This window comes from Hyperolius riggenbachi, chromosome 7, assembly GCF_040937935.1.
Source record: "Hyperolius riggenbachi isolate aHypRig1 chromosome 7, aHypRig1.pri, whole genome shotgun sequence".
Lineage (NCBI taxonomy): Eukaryota > Metazoa > Chordata > Amphibia > Anura > Hyperoliidae > Hyperolius > Hyperolius riggenbachi.
The window spans coordinates 83527473-83544312 of NC_090652.1; the positions used below are offsets into that span (position 1 = coordinate 83527473).

General features: G+C 44.2%; 1 pseudogene; it reads left to right on the plus strand.

The window, feature by feature from the left end:
• Window positions 1-46: 46 nt before the first annotated feature.
• Window positions 47-15271, plus strand: LOC137524399 (methionine-R-sulfoxide reductase B1-like; annotated as a pseudogene).
• The last annotated feature ends 1569 nt before the right edge of the window (window positions 15272-16840 follow it).

Here is a 16840-nt window from a genome sequence, read left to right on the forward strand (position 1 = left end):
CGCTTGCGCAAAAGGGGCGCAGCGCTTACGTGATATCGATTCGTGTACGTCATCACGTTAAGGAAACCTGTACCCTCAAGCAAAATGGCACGGGCAGTCGCCCGACGCAAGACAGAAGCCACGCCCCAAGCCTCCCCTAGTTTTGTAATGCAGCTTCTGTCAGCTGGCTGAGGCTGGTATAGTTGTGTGAACGGTGGGCGGGGAAGGTTAGAGAGGTTTGGAGCTGTGCCTTCGCTATGTCGTTCTGCTCGTTCTTCGGCGGAGAGAAATACAAAGATCACTTCGAGAACGGTAATAGCATGGGCTGCTGATGTATGAGCAGGACTGGGGTGGAGGGTGATCTCTGGTGTTGAGTTCTTGTGCTGCACATGTCCATCACTGCGTTATCATTGTTGTGTAACAGGAAAGTCAGAAAGTAAGGACCATAAGCAGTGGTTCCTAGATTGGGGCTACTTGTACTACTTGTGATTGTTCCATAGCATTCCAGAAGTGGTCATAACTATGTAAAACTTATTTGAAACGTTAAGAAGATAAAGATCAATGAATTAGGCCTTTTTTGTGTTTGCCTGGATATTTCCTCCAGGCACTCCCATTGCCTCCTAGATTTCTCAGGATAAACTTACTACTTGCCTCCCCCTATTTATATTTTATTCCTGCACTTTGGTAGGGATGTTAAAGTGTACTGGCCTTTATACTTACCTGGTGCTTTCTCCAGCCCCATGAGCACTGGGGCTTCCCTTGCCGTCCCCTACAGCCCCTCTGGTTTGGCTCTAGGACTCCCTTTTAATCTGATCAGTCACCTCCAGTTGTTGCCTTCTGTGCATGTGTGGCTTGGCCGCACATGGCCCGCCCCTGTCTGTCACCTGGAGCATTCTGTGCCTGCTTAGCAGGATGCTCCAGGGGCTAGGAGCGTGATGAGGGGTGCGTGGCTGAGCTGCGCATGCGCAGAAGGCTGCGATTGCCTGAATTACGGGAAGTTAAAGTGACTGAATGGAGGGGCCGAGGAGGACAGCCAGAGAGACCCCAGTGCTCATGAGGCTGGAAGAAGCACCAGGTAAGTATAATTAAGGGCTAGGATACTGTCTCTACCTATTCACTGAGACATTTCCTGTCAGATTTGATGACATTTTCAATAACGGGAAGTTCACAGTGATCATTTGCATTGCAGAATAAATCTTCATATCAACTCACTGCTATACAATCAGGGCTGTGGAGTCGGTACAAAAATCTTCCGACTCCTCAGTTTTGGATTCCACTGACTCCTCGTCTTTGACTCCTCTAATTTGCATATTACAATCTTGTTGATTGAAAGTATGTAACATAACATTCATTCCTTAACTGCTAACGCTTAGGAATTTTAAAAGACAACTGAAGTGAGAAGGATATGTAGCCATATTTATTCCCTTTAGTCATAGACTAAAACTAGTCCTTGGTAAGAGCACTTGTAAAAGGTACAGACCGGAACAAAGAACATCTATCAGGCCCTAGGCAATGTAACTGTGGGTACATGTAAGTATGATGTGCAGGTACTCTGCAGGAGAATGAGGGGATTCTTCCTCTATTACACATCTGAACATGGATCAGGCCTTAGGGCCCGTTCAGACTGCAAAATGCGGACGGCCACGCATGCGGACCGCAACGTGTACGAACGCACGGCATCCGCGTTCGTATGCGTTGCGTGGCTGATCCCATCACTGAAAAGTGAATGGGACAGCCGCGCGTTTTTGTAAAATCTGCGTGCAGCATGCGTTCCCGGACCGCACAGGTCCGGAACGCATGCAGTGTGAACATCAGACATTGCACTCTATGCAATGTCTGATGTCCTGCGTGTCGGCCACCTGCATGCGTTTCCAAAATGCGGCTGGAAACGCGTGCAGTGTGAACGGGCCCTTAGGCAATGTGACTGTGGGTACATGCAAAAACCTCTAGCAGATCTGCAAAACGCTAGAGGTTTTTGAAGCAGATTTTCAGACTGATTCTAGGCATGTTTAGAGAGATTTTTCTAAACATGCCTAGCGTCTTTTGAAGCGTTTTTGTGTAGCAGATTTCATATATTGTTACAGTAAAGCTGTTACTGAACAGCTTCTGTAACAAAAAGGCTTGGAAAACCGCTCTGATCTAGCATTTTTCAGAGCAGTTTTCCACTCTCCTATACTTATTGAGGCAGAAACGCCTCAGAAATCAAAAAAATGCTGCAGGACCCGAGTTTGTGTTTGGGGGAAAAATGAGCTGCTCTGGTGTGCACCATCCCATTGACATACATTAACTAGCAGTTTTCCACCCGCAAGTGTTTTTTTAAAAAAACCTCAGAACCGCTCTTGGTGTGCACCAGCCCACAAAGGTATTGGTTGGGGATCTTAGAGGGGTACTTCCTGTTATGGATTGGTAAGACTATGTGTGTAGGCAAGGCATTATGGGTAAGAACCTTTTGTATAACTTGTTTTCTCTTGCTCTATGACCAGGCAAATACGTATGTGTCCAATGTGGCTATGAACTGTTCTCCAGTCGCTGCAAGTATGAGCACTCTTCCCCTTGGCCCGCCTTCACAGAGACCGTCCATAAAGACAGCGTCTCCAAAGTACAGGAACGGGGTCGGCCGTATGCTCTTAAGGTGAGGACATGGTCAAGCAGTATGGTTGCCAGGGCACTGTCTGCCACAGATTCTTAACAGCTCCCTAGACCCCTGCCCCCAGTGACGTAGCTAAGGAGTTTTGGGCCCCAGTGCAAGTTTTACATGCCCCCCCCCCCCCCTCCCTCTAGCACTCTACACATAGCAGTTGATATGGCACACAAAAACCTGCCAAGCACTGCCACAGTATTAGAGGTGCAAGCAGGGGATGGGGAACAGTTTGTTAATGATTAACTCTATTGAAAGCATTTATATAAGTGATCATTACAAACACAGGACCAATAAAGAGTAAATACTCCCATTGAGGGGGTACCACTCGGGGGCTACCTCTGCATCCCCTATTGCTACGCCTCTGCCTGCCCCTCCATGTGTATGTGATCCTACACCGCATGTGTCCCTGACGCAGCTTGAAGTGGATCCGGCTGTAGCAGTGCATGCCGGGCGATGTAGTCCATTAATGTGATCACATCTCCTGGCCTTGGGAACAGCCCCGAAGGTAATTCATGTTTGATGTTCCCACCCACCCATACCATTTACACAGCTTCGGTGAGGTTTGTTTTATACATTTGTTTTACAGGGGCTTTGTTTACTTTTAAGGGTGACCGTACTTTCATAGTATAGCACAGTTATTCCTAATCCCCATGTGTAGTTACATGCGGTTTGCCATTACACACATGACCACTGCATGCCTTATTTCTGTTATGTATATAAATGAACAACACTGTGTTGCCCATGTGACCACTCCATAGTAGTCCCAGCACACTTCATAGTAGGGGAGCTCCTGCTGTTCTGTATTGGAGTGCAGTCTACCATGGAGTTGGCGCATGCAATAAAGGTCGCCTCTGCTTGTTCAGTAAAAATGACCTGTGTACTTTGATACATACCGTACTTTGATATTATATTCACATTTGTATTTCATATGCAATATCTGTATCAAAACCATTTACTAAAATAGAGTATTCAAAAAAACAAAAAAAGATTGCCATGTGTTTGTGTACTGTATATGGCGAGACTGGAGCTGGGGATCTGGTGTCCTGGGCAGGGCTGTGGAGTCGGAGGTTTCAGCAAACTGAGCAGTCAGTCGGATGATTTTTGAACCAAATCCATTGCCTTTGTAAAAATTAGACTAAGTAGTTGAAGTCAAGGAGTCGGAGAAAATTTTGGGTACCTGGAGTCTGAGTCGGTCGTTTCATAAAATGAGGAGTCAGATGATTTGTACCGACTCCACAGCTCTGGTCCTGGGGTTGACAGCTGCTATGGCACTTCCCATGTATGAAGATGAATTCACTATTCGTCACTGTATGTGGTGTTATGTCTGTTGCGTAATCTGAAAGCAGTTATTCTTAAATGCTCCCTGATCTGCTTTACTTAGTACAGTCTCCATCATCCTTAGGTCTTGTGATTGAACTGAGCACTAAAATACATATATTTGACAGTTAAGTACATAGGCCTCAATTCACTAAGCTTATCTGCTGTCTTTAATAACTCTTCTAGAGTTGTTACCATGGTGATAAGGCATGTAGTATTCAGGAAACATTTTACCTCAGGCAAGCCTAAAGTTAACTCTTCTGTCTTTAAGTTAACTCTCCAATCCTTTAAATAACTCCAGAGTTAAAGACAGGCTGGTAATTAACTGCGTGTGAAAATAACTACAGAGGAGGTAACTTAAGGGATGAAGAGATAAGATAACTCTCTCACTATGTGGAGGTAAGTTTTCTCTTGCCTTATCTCCAGCATGATCTTAGTGAATTGAGGCCATAGTCTATTGTTGCGTATAAACACTTCAACAACTACAGTGCATTTCCTATTTCTCCTATGCTGCTGTGCATCTGACCAGTGATTTCTCTGATGCTATAGCTGTGATAGATGGAAAAGGCATTGCAGTGATTACTGGTATTAAGCAGAAATTGTCACTGACCCAGGAAGGTAAAGAAACTTTACTGATAGCTGGGTAACTAACTAGTAGGACTGTATTTATTCCATATTAAAATGAATCTTCAAAATACACACTAGTTGTGCACACGGTATAATCGTAACCTGCACATGGATGGAAGTGGAGTATCCTTTGCTGACCTGTCCCTTTGGGCAAATAGAGAGCGGGAAACTCACTGTATTGTTTCACAAGCACATCCTTATGCAGGTTGTCTGCAATGATAAATGATGTTCTTGTCCTCCTCCAGGTTTCCTGCGGAAAGTGCGGCAATGGATTGGGACATGAGTTCTTAAATGATGGACCAAAGAAGGGCCAGTCCCGCTTCTGAATATTCAGCAGCTCGATTAAGTTTGTCCCCAAAGGTAACCAGTGTTAGAATACAATATGAATACACCAGTATCACACCTGCAATATCAGAATCTCATGAGAATAATTTCTGTGTTGTCTGATGTCTTTATTCCTATATGATTACCTTCTGGATGAACCCGATCACAGGACTGTCCATTAGATCTATCACAGAGCATTGAAAATGAACCTATACTCATTTGGCTTTCTTGAATTTGCCAAGTAGCAGGATGTTTGTAGGTAAAATGCATCAAATGGGAAAAAACTCGGCTTTCCTCCATGGCCTCTCCCTCTTGGTCCTTCTGGCTCAGGGTGGTGATGCAGCACAAAATACCATGGTGGCTCCTCCCCCTCACACCCACTAGGTGCCACTAACATTCATGCTTGGGCTCTCTGCCATGAGAAATCTTTTCCTTTTCTCAAGCGGATCATCCGGGGGGGTCTGTATGGCTGATATTGTGGTGAAGCCCCCCCCCCCCCCCCACAGTCTGATGTCAGGACCATGGTGCTGACATCACACTGTGGGAGCCTTATTGCATTGTGGGAAATAACCGCTGTTTCCAACTGCCAAAAAAGCAAGCAGCAGCCAGCTACTTCCACTGACATCACCTGCCATTAGTAAAGAATGTCAGAATGTAAATCGGGGAGAGGAAAGATTTTACAATGAGCAAACCCTGACTAAACCAATTATACATAATTATTGTAAAAATTAAGCAGTTTTGTTCATAAGGTTATTTTCACTAGAGTTCCTCTTTAACTGCTTACTTTTTTCGCTGGAGTGGTCCTTTTTAGGGCTCGTTCCCACTGTTGCGACGCGATTTCGGCCGCATTCCGACGCTTGTAAAAACGCATGCGGATGAGTTTCCGCATGCGTTTTTACCCGCGATTTCGCATGCGATTTCGCATGGCAGGGTGCCATGCGAAATTAACCATGACACTGCCAGGGCTAAATAAAATTGAAAAAGGTGCGATATCGCGGGTAAAAACGCATGTAACAAACGCATGCGTTTTTACTATTAAATACATTAGCGGCGATTCGCACGGATTCCCGACGCAGGCGAAATCGTTGGCTCTTTTGTGCGTTTTTTTCACGCTGAAAAAAACGCACCTCAACAACGCTACAGTGGAAACAGGCCCATCCACTTGCATTACATGTGCGGATCTGCATGCGTTGGACGCATGCAGATTCGCGATAGTGGGAACGAGCCCTTAAAAGCACACCTGATGTGAGAGGAATATGAAGCCTTCCATATTTGTCCTTTTAAACAATTCACATTGCCCAGATGTCCTGTTGAACCTCTGCCTCTAATACTTTTAGCCATAGACCCTGAACAAGCATGCGGATCTGGTGCTCTGACTAAAGTCTGACTGGATTAGCTGCATGCTTGTTTCAGGTGATCCAGATACTCCTGTAGCCAGAAAGATAAACAGGCCACCAGGCAACCGATAATAACTAAATGTGGCAGCCTCCATATCACTCTAAGGCCTAGTGCACACCAGAGCGGTTCGGCTGCGGTTTGCGATCCGCTTGCGGGTGTGGATCCGCTTGGGTAATGTATTTAAATGGGCTGGTGCACACCATAACGGGAGGCGTTTTGCAGTAACGCATACTCCCGGGCTGCTGCAGATTTTGGATTGCGGAGGCGTTTCTGCCTCAATGTTAAGTATAGGAAAACCGCAAACCGCTCTGAAAAACGGCACTTCAGAGCGGTTTGCCAGGCGTTTTTTGTTACAGTAGCTGTTCAGTAACAGCTTTACTGTAACAATACATGAAATCTACTACACCAAAACCGCTACACAAAACCGCAAAACGCTAGCTGAAACGCTGCAGAAAAAGAATAAAAAGCGTTTCAAAATCTCACGTGTCCTTTTCATATATTAGGGGAATATACACAATTGAGCACTTGCAAGGCTAAGTCCACATAGGAGTCTGACAATCATTGGATGCAATGCATGTTCACCTCCTTACAGCTGCTCACTTGGCATACCTATTAAAGTAGCCCCCGGGAGATTTGGGCGCAGGATAAAGCCGATAAACTGCTTACCCTGCTCCTGCACTAGTCCTAGCGACGTTCATTATTATTCCCCCTCCAGGCCACCATGGATAGTGGGGAATTATGCAATTTGGCTTCCAGTTATTGCTGGCAGCTGAATTAGTGTTTTAAAAGTAATCTGAGCTCCTTCTTTAGGCGGTGCCCAAATTATTCACTGAGCTGGCGCCTAAATGTCCGTGTGTGGCGCGTGTGTGTGTGGCGCAGCTAGAGCTGACAGTGCTAACTTAGGGCCTTTTTCCACTACCCTGCGATTTGCTTCTAATCGCAAGGTACATTAAACTAATGGAAACTGCAGCAGCAATTTCCATTAGTGCGAGGCGATTTTGGTCAAATCGCCATCGTCGTCCTGCCGCGTTTTGTATGCGATTGAGCTGTACTATGGGTATAGTAGCTCAATCGCAATCGCATGGTGGAAATTGAAACGCGATTGCGATCGCATTTCATAGTGGAAAAGAGCCCTTAGTGGAATGAAGGCAGGTGGTTAAGGCAGATGTTGCATGGGACGTTTTTAGAGCTACAATACTTGCCAACCCGTCTGTTACAACCCAGAAACTAACCACAACTACTTGGTTGTAGGTCTCCACTCAGGTTCATATGCAGCAATCAGCTGTATGATAGATTAACAGTTGCTGGTTGGCTGAATGGTGCAGTTACTGTGCTATACTAAGTAGTCTAGTTTGTACGGTGAACCCATTCACTGTTTGTGTGTCAGTGAACTCTTCCATTCATGTATCAATATAGTTGATAAATAACTGGATGACATTGTAGTAAAGATTTGCATCTGTCCTTCAACGCTGCACTTTGTACTGGTACAAAAGGCACAGCAGAGGTTATTTTTCTTGCGCCAACTGAAAAAATTTGGCATCCCACGCGAGTTGCTCAAGAGCTTTTACTCTGCCACCGTGGAGTCCATTCTTTGCTCATCCCTCATCGTCTGGTATGTAGGGGCATCTGCTAGCGACAAGTACAAACTCCACAGAGTAATCAGCACTGCAGAAAAGATCATCGGACTGCCACTGCCACCCCTCGATCTCCTCCACACGGCCAGAATGAGGACAAGGGCCACCAAGATCTCGACCGACCCCTCCCACCCGGGCAGTCGTTTCTTCACTTTCCTTCCACTGGGCCGCCGCTACAGGGCTGTCCCCACCAGATGCTGGAATACCTTCTTCCCCCAAGCGGTACTCCAACTGAACTCTAACCCTACATAACAGCTTGTGTCTTTCTTCTTGCATATAACCCCGGATTGACTGAATGCCTCTCACTATGTACATGTTTATGTTCATGTTTATGTAGCTTACCCTACGCCGTATGTACGTAGGTCTTACGTAGGTCTTATGTATGTATGTACAAATGCCATGCCATGTGCTCCAAAAACAATTCCGGGTATGTCTCTGGCATACTTGGCGAATAAAGCTGATTCTGGTAGAAACATTTTATACACCAGTGAGTATTGTGCATATACTGTACTTGGCAATGTATAAAGCTGACTTCACTAAACTGGGAGATTTAAATAAAAAAAATAAATAAAATAAAAATTTACGGTACCTATCGTATACAACATTAATCGGCAAATTATTAATCTATTATTGACTTAGTATAGTAAGTGGCCATTAACCACTTGCCGACCGCACACTCATAACGTGCGTCGGCAAAGTGGCAGCTGCAGGACCAGCGACGCAGTACTGCGTCGCCAGCTGCAGCCTAATTAATCAGGAAGCAGCCGCTCGTACGAGCGGCTGCTTCCTGTCAAATCACGGCGGGGGGCTCCGTGAATAGCCTGCGGGCCGCCGATGGCGGCTCGCAGGCTAGATGTAAACACAAGCGGAAATAATCCGCTTTGTTTACATTTGTACGGCGCTGCTGCGCAGCAGCGCCGTAAGGCAGATCGGCGATCCCCGGCCAATCAGCGGCCGGGGATCGCCGCCATGTGACAGGAGACAGCCTGTCACTGGCTGCACAGGACGGATAGCGTCCTGTGCAGCAGGATCTCCAGGAGGGGGCCAGGTAGGAGAGGGAGGGGGAGGATTTCGCCGCGGAGGGGGGCTTTGAGGTGCCCCCCCCGCCACCCACAGCAGGCAGGAGAGATCAGACCCCCCCAGCACATCATCCCCATAGGGGGGAAAAAAGGGGGGCAATCTGATCTCCCTGCCTGCACCCTGATCTGTGCTGGGGGCTGCAGAGCCCACCCAGCACAGATCACTCAAACCAGCGCTGGTCCTTAAGGGGGGGTAAAGGGTGGGTCCTCAAGTGGTTAAAGAGGAACTTAAAGGGGAACTGAAGAGAGAGGTATATGGAGGCTGTCATGTTTATTTCCTTTTAGACAATACCAGTTGCCTGGCAGGCCTGCTGATCCTCTGCCTCTAATACTATTAGTCATAGCCCCTGAACAAGCATGTAGCAGATCAGGTGTTTCAGTGGTTCAGACTTATAAGTCTGATCTGACAAGACTAGCTCCATGCTTGTTTCTGGTTTTAATCAGATACTACTGCAGAGAAATAGACCAGCAGGGCTGCCAGGCAACTGGTATTGATTAAAAGGAAATAAACAGGACAGCCTCCATATACCTCTCTCTTCAGTTCCCCTTTAAGCAAAAAGGGAAAAAAAATAAATCAATACATTGATAAGTTAAAAATTGAAGATGGATCAAAAAATGATTGATATTTGTTCATATTGTTTGATCCACAATGAGCCTGCTAGTCATCATTTTTACTACTGGCAGGCAAGAAAAAAACAGACAGTACCAACTGCCATTATCTATGACCACACCCACTAACAATGCGATAGGCTAAAAGGGTTTTTTTGATAGATAGATATACATATGCACAGAGAGAGATACTGGTTGCTTGGTAGTTGGAAACCGCTGTTATTCCACACAATGCAACAATGCTCAGGGCTCATTCACACTAGGGGTGTTTTCGGCCTCTTTTTAAGCACAGGCAATTTTTAAAATCGCCCACAAAACGCTTGTGCAATGAATGTCTATGAGAAGGTTCATATCAGCGCGGTTCGTGCGCTGTGCGTTTAGCAAAGCGGTGCTTGTACCATTTTTGAGCCGATTTTGCCTCAATGGAAGGTATAGGAAAAACGCAAATGCTCACAAAATCGATTTGTGCAGCGATTGCGTTCACGTTTACGTTTTTATGAATAAATACATTGCATTTAAATATTTTCTGGGTCAAAGAAGTCACTTCCTGACTTGCATCAGGGAGTGAATTAAAAAAACGCTCTGGAAAAGCACTTAGAAAAGCTCTTTTCACAAAAACGCAACGCCCACTGGCAATCAAAGAAAAAAAATCATGTAAAAAAAAAAAAGAAAAGCCCAACACTAACGCGAGTGGAACGCATGGTGAACGAGTCCTCACAGATAGTAAACTGTCAGGACCAAGGTCTCGACATCACAATGTGGGAGGGGTTTCACCACAATATCAGCCATACAGGGCCCCCTGATGATCTGTTTGAGAAAAGGTAAAGATTTCTAATGGGAAAGGGGGTATCGGCTATTGATTGGATTAAGTTCAATCCTTGGTTACAGCTCCTCTTTAACTACTTGAGGACCAGAGGTTTATACCCCCCAAGTGACCAGGACATTTTTTACAATTCAGCACATCACCACTTTAACGGTTTATTGCTCAGTCATACAACTTGGCACCCAAATAAATGTCACCTCCTTTTCTTCTCACTAATAGAGCTTTCTTTTGGTGGTATCTGATTGCTACTGCAATTTTTTTTTTTTTTTTTTTTTTTTTTTTTTAACTATTTCAACCCGCAGGTATTTTTCACCTTATGGACAAGAGGAATTTTGACCTGTCAGCACTCCTTCCATTCATTCCCCAATAACTGTATCACTACTTATCACAACAAAATGATCTATACCTTGTCTTTTCCACCACCAATTAGGCTTTCTTTGGGTTTCAGTTTTTAGCCATTACAGTTTTAAATTAATTCATGCCACCATAATTAAAATCCACACATTTTATTTGGCTATTTGTCCCGGGTATTGCAACATTAAAATTATGTCCCTAGTACAATGTATGGTGACAGTATTTTATTTGGAAATAAAGGTGCATTTTTTCAGTTTTACATCCATCACTCATTTTTAGCCCATTATTTCATAATTATAGGCCCTCTTGTCATAAATATTATTTTGTCTTCCCTAAAGTCAGTAGGTGTACTTTACTATTTAGCCACAAGATGTCCCCGCTGAGCAAAAATCTTATTCTCGTACTTTGTACGCTACATAGGATACAATGTATCACTACATTGTAACTAAGGAAGTGACGCAGGTTTCCATCGGAAACCTGCGATTACATTGCCGGTGGGGAGATTATGATTGGAAACATTGTTTCCAAGCAATGAAAAATGGCTGTATCCGTTTTTACCGCTTACCAGAAAATCCCCTCTATCAGGGGTATCAAACTCAAATACAAAGTGGGCCAACACTGAACACTGGGACCAAGTTACGGGCCAAACTCAATGTCTTCAATTTTTTCAATAAAAGTCAGCGCAGGACTAGATAATTCAAACTTTGCAAACCAGCATCATATAGCATTGCACCGTGCAGAATCTTTAAGCATGCGAGGTGTCACACCATCACCTACAATAAAAATAAAGGCTTTCCCGCCATAACAACCCACAATATAAGGTTGTAACTTCGCAATGTGGAATCAATCAATCAAAGGTCACTCTCTGTAGGTGCCTGGATAAAGCCCTTGTAAGTTAGTACAGATACAGCAGTTAGTACTGATGTGTGGTGACCACATTGCTATATTTCCTCTCTCGCTGGGCACTATTTACATCTGATGGAAACTTGTCTTGCAGCTTAATAATTCTTTCGTTTTGCTTGGAGTACAGCTTTGATAGTGTTATAGTTTTGAATTTTTTTTTTTTAAGCAGTTTGTTATATACTTTTTTTCTTCAAATAATGATGCAGGTGGTAAGTAAAGTTCTTTATATTTAGGGGCTGTGATTATGCATTTGCCTGGTGCACACCACATCTTAGCTGCTGTTTCCTGTGTGATACAACTTGTATTATAGCGCAGGGGCTGTAAGACCGGATCCACACTATAAGCTCTTTTCCGAGCGCTTTGTGATTGATTAGTGATTTCTGAGCGCTTTTTAAAAATTTCTCCCATTTACTTTCATTGAAATTGTGGTAAAAATCGGGTAAAAAAATCGCCGCAATCGCATAAGCGAAAAATGAAAGTGAATGGGAGAAATTTTTTAAAAAGCGCTAATCAATCACAAAGCACTCAGAAAAGCGCTCATAGTGTGGATCCGGCCTAAATGGATGGATATTCTGGTATGGAAGTTATGACTTTAATTCATCAAGCATTTCCTCATTTGGTAATGCTGAAAATAGCTGATTTTTCAGAGCATTTTGTAAAATGTCAATTTATCAAGGCCGTTACCGCATAGCAAGCTGAAATTACCGAGCGGTGAGGTACATTACCTCAATAAATGTCAGCAAATGTCAATTCATGAAGATTACAGCATGCGGTAAAGCCCAGTAACATGTTAAATGATTACTGACTTCTTTGAAGTGTCGAAAACCAGCTTCAGGGTAAGTTAAGACATTACTGACAGGAGCAGAGAGCCAATAGTAGCAGTCCCTGTGATAGGATGCAATAGCTTCTTGGGAGGAACACACTTTACTACCCCTCCAGGCAGCAGAGCAAAGAAGCAGTACAAAAGAAGTTTCCCCTGCAGACCTTCAGACATTTAAACCTTTAGGTTCCAGTTTGAAGATGCGGAGGAGCAAGTGGGGAAATCACTTAAGCATGGTGTGTTTAATGTTTTTTGGAAGTTCACCACCTAAACTGTGGCAATAAAATAAAATGTAAAGAAAGACTAATGAACAGATTCAGAGTGAGCAGAGGCAAACGTACGTTCTGAAGGGATGCCTTTTACTATTTTAATGCCCTCACTGCACGGAACAGCATGTAACACTGCTCTGCTGTTACCGAACGTCCTTTTTTTTTTTTTTTTTTTTTTTTTTTTTTTAAATTGAAGCCAAGATTTTCGGTAAATTACCAAACTTCTACCGCATCTGTGAAATCTTGATAAATTAGCAAAAAAAAAAAAAAAAAAAAAAAAAATGAATTGAAGCCATAGACTTTTAGTTTAATTGTCTCTTTGTTTTTGCAGACAAAGTTGATGGGGATTCTAATCGAGCCTAGAAAGCCCATAGGAATGAATTGATGAGGGACGTGCTGAGCCTCTCCTGATAGACCATCAGCGGATGAATCGGCCATGATAAACCCTTGCCGGGCGTCTCGGCTGAAGATTGTACCTGCTGGCATCAGAGGTGGTTTGGGGTCTCTCGCTGGATGGAACCACAATGCACCCCCAGATTGAATGCCACAATAATCCACATGCTGTGATCCCTTCTCATTGTTTTCCCATAATTCCTTGCTCCTGTCAGATCAGCCTAAATCAACGTATTGGACAGTATTGCTCAGGATAATGGCTGGCTGTGGTCAGTACAGTAGCTGTGAGGGGAATGGACTTTTTCCCTGAACAAGCAGGAAGCCCAGCTGTCTCGTCTAGGCAAGCAGGCAAAGAGCACCTGTTAAAAGTACTAGATGCAACTATTACGTTTATGAAACATTATAGCCAGGTCCACTTCTGACTGTTCTCATACTCCTAGTAAGTGTCCACCCCCTATGACAAGTAGAGGGCATCAGGAGCAGTACAGGGTGTTGGGCTTGTTTGTCTTTTTCCCTTCCTTTGGATTGGGTGCCCTGGTTTCCCCTCTCTGGGCTCAGCAAGTGATGTCACAGGGTTTGGAGAGATTTGTATGGATATGAGAGCTGAACCAATGAAAGAAGAAGCAGGAAAATAAGCTCAAATCTGATTCCCTACTAGCCTCTGTATTGTGGGAAGGGAAGGAGGAGGAAGGAGAGCATCCGATAGAAATAATAATTACATTTGTACAGCGCTTTTTTCTTTCAGACTCCATGCACTTGAGAGCTGCAGCCACTAGGGTGCGCTCAGTAGGCCACCCTGCAGTGTTGCCCAAGGACTCCTTACTTAATAGGTATTGGCTTTGTAGTGATGTAGCAGCTGATGTAGTCCTGTCTCAATGTGGTGCTCTTGCTTTCTGCTTAGCCCACTTATGCCCTGAAACGGCCCTGGTTATAATAGTAGTTCTATACTGTACTGCAGTAACAGGGCAGTGCCCATTTACTGTGGTAGAGGACGAGTAAGCATATTACATAAATATGGTTGTTCCAGCCATTGTTCCCTTTACCTGCAGTCTGTACCTGTACACCGTAGCTGCATCTTATAAGCTTGACTTCTCTCTGTCAGTCCTCGCGCCCTGTAAGTGTGTGTGTGTACATGTGATCCATTTGATCAGCAGTTATGTGTGTATGGTGTGCAGGGGAAGCTGTTAGGCCAGCAGAGTGCAGCTTCAGCAGCCCCGATGTAAGGTGTGGAGTACTGCTTGTAATGGGGTAAGTAGTGGAGACAGGCAGCTGAATGAAATTGTGCATGATACTGTAACTGCATTACTGCTCAAAGGGGATTTGGGGCTGATTTACAATATTTCTGGGATCTCTTGTCCTATAAATTGGTAAGTCAGGCGTCCTGGTCTCCTCCCCATGCAGGTGGTGGATCTGAGACTGTTCTGGATTTCTCAGCTTTCCCAGCACTTGGATCAGTAAAGGCCACTGTAGGGTTATCAGAACTACCGGTAATTGCAGTTCACGATCTAGTTGAATGGTTGTGTCTATAATGGTTATTTCACTGTTTATCATGGATAATGCTGCCGATTTGCTTAGTTAAAGCTGAACTCCAATTACAGTTATTTATAGTGTGTATATAGTGTATGGCTATGTCACGGTACGCACATCCTGGCATCTGAATGTCTTGCTTCTGTCACATTTGGGGCTCAGTGTAAAAGAACTAAATGATATTGCACAACCTGATTCCCACAGCTAAATCCATAGGTGCGTAATTTATATATGTAAGTAGGGCATAGGCACAGCTAGAGGGATATCAGAATCCCAAATGCCCACCTACAGCTCATGTGCGGACACCCTCTTTATGCTGCTGACAGATATGACTTGGGCAGAACATACGGCCGCAGCAAGCTGTCTCAGTAATGTTTCCTATACATATACTTGTCCTGGAGGAAACTTGTCTAAAGGGCCTGTTTCCATTACAAAACGCACTGCAATGTGATTTATTTATTTATTTTCTAAATTTTAACTTGGAATTTTTATTTTATGATTTGTAAAATTCCCTGTGCCATTTTTCAATGGGATTGGTTAGGGAAATTATATTAAAACATAATTCTTATGAAAATTGCATAGCACTGTTTTTTTTTTTCTGCATTTTTTATTTTTACCAGTTCCATTAAAGTGGATCCAAGATGAACTTTTACTCATTGCATAATTGTGTTCCTTTCCTATTGTTTATAGGGCATTCCTCAAGCCAAATACTTTTTTTGTTTTTGTTTTAATACTCTAATTCCCTATAAACTAAACAAGCCACGCCCACAGGTTTTCAGAGAGCCAAGGCATTTTCAGACAGTAGCAAGGGCTCATGGGAGCTCAGTCTGGGAAGGAGGAGGGGGGAGGTATTACTAGCTAGAGATTTCAGAGGGAGGAGGAGGGGGGATTAGGTTTTTTTCACAGGCTGAGTGCTCAAGATGCAGATAAGCCTGCCTCTGTGTAATGTTTACAAACAACATGGCTGCTGTCATTGTATCACAGGAAGAAATAATCATATTCTATTGAAGCTGTTTGCAGCTAGATTTGCTGTGCAAACTATCTAAACTGTAGATAAGATATATATAGACAAGTTACTTGTTATAGTTAGTTTTTCATCTCGGATCCGCTTTAAGGCCGGTTTTATACCTGGCCAGTAAGCTTTCGGTGCAATACTCTGCCCCATCCCAAAGCACTAATATTCATATGACCCCGTGGCAGAGTGTGGTGACAGGATCATATGCATAGCACCGCCCACTGCACGCCTGTTGACGCCCCTCACCCAGAGCCATAGTCCCTGGTAGACTGGAAGTACATCACTGGAATTCCCCGCCATGTTTGCGTTGTTCAACGCATGTGCGCTGCACTGTTGCCACCTACGTGTTTAAAATTAATGCATCGCCCATTGACTTGCATTACTACCACTGCTGCATCACTACGGAAGTCCATCGATAATGCGCTGTTGACTTTGTGATGGCGAATCGGGCACTTCCGACGCGACTGGGTAAGTGTGCTAGGCCCCATAGACTTTCATTGCGTTACCCTGTGTGTAGAAAGGGTAATGCGATGCAATGAAGCGGCCTAGTGTAAAAGGGGCCTCAACATTACTCAAACACCCATAAAACTGCAGCAGGCAGCGTGTTCACATTTGTATAAGAATGGCACTAATGGAAATGCTGCCCCTGAATTTCCATAATTTTAGTGCTGGCATAAATGATGGCAGAAAACTGCAAGAGTTTTGAAAATTGCAGCGAAATGCATGGCGATGGAAACTGGCCCTTACTACAAAAATGGAGTTACATTTTAATAAGATTGTTCTAGAAAGGGAAAGGTTAGCCACAGAATCTTCTTGAGAAAATATTGTCATTTTGCTTCATAGCAAACCCTAAAGTGACGTAAAAAAAAAAAAACTTAGATACTCACATAAGACTCTGGATCCCATAGAGCTTTCCTGGTACTCTCTCCATCTCCTTGTTCCCTGTCAGCAAACGTGCTCTTTCACAGAGTTATCGGCATATGAAGAAAGAGAGCAAGAGCACCGTGCCTTTCAGAGCCTTTTATTGCTGAACTAGTGACCCAAGCCTGTTTGAAAACGGGCTCTAGGTCTGTCATTACCGTGCGCACCTGACGTTCACGTGCACGCACCCGCCAGTCACGTGCGCTC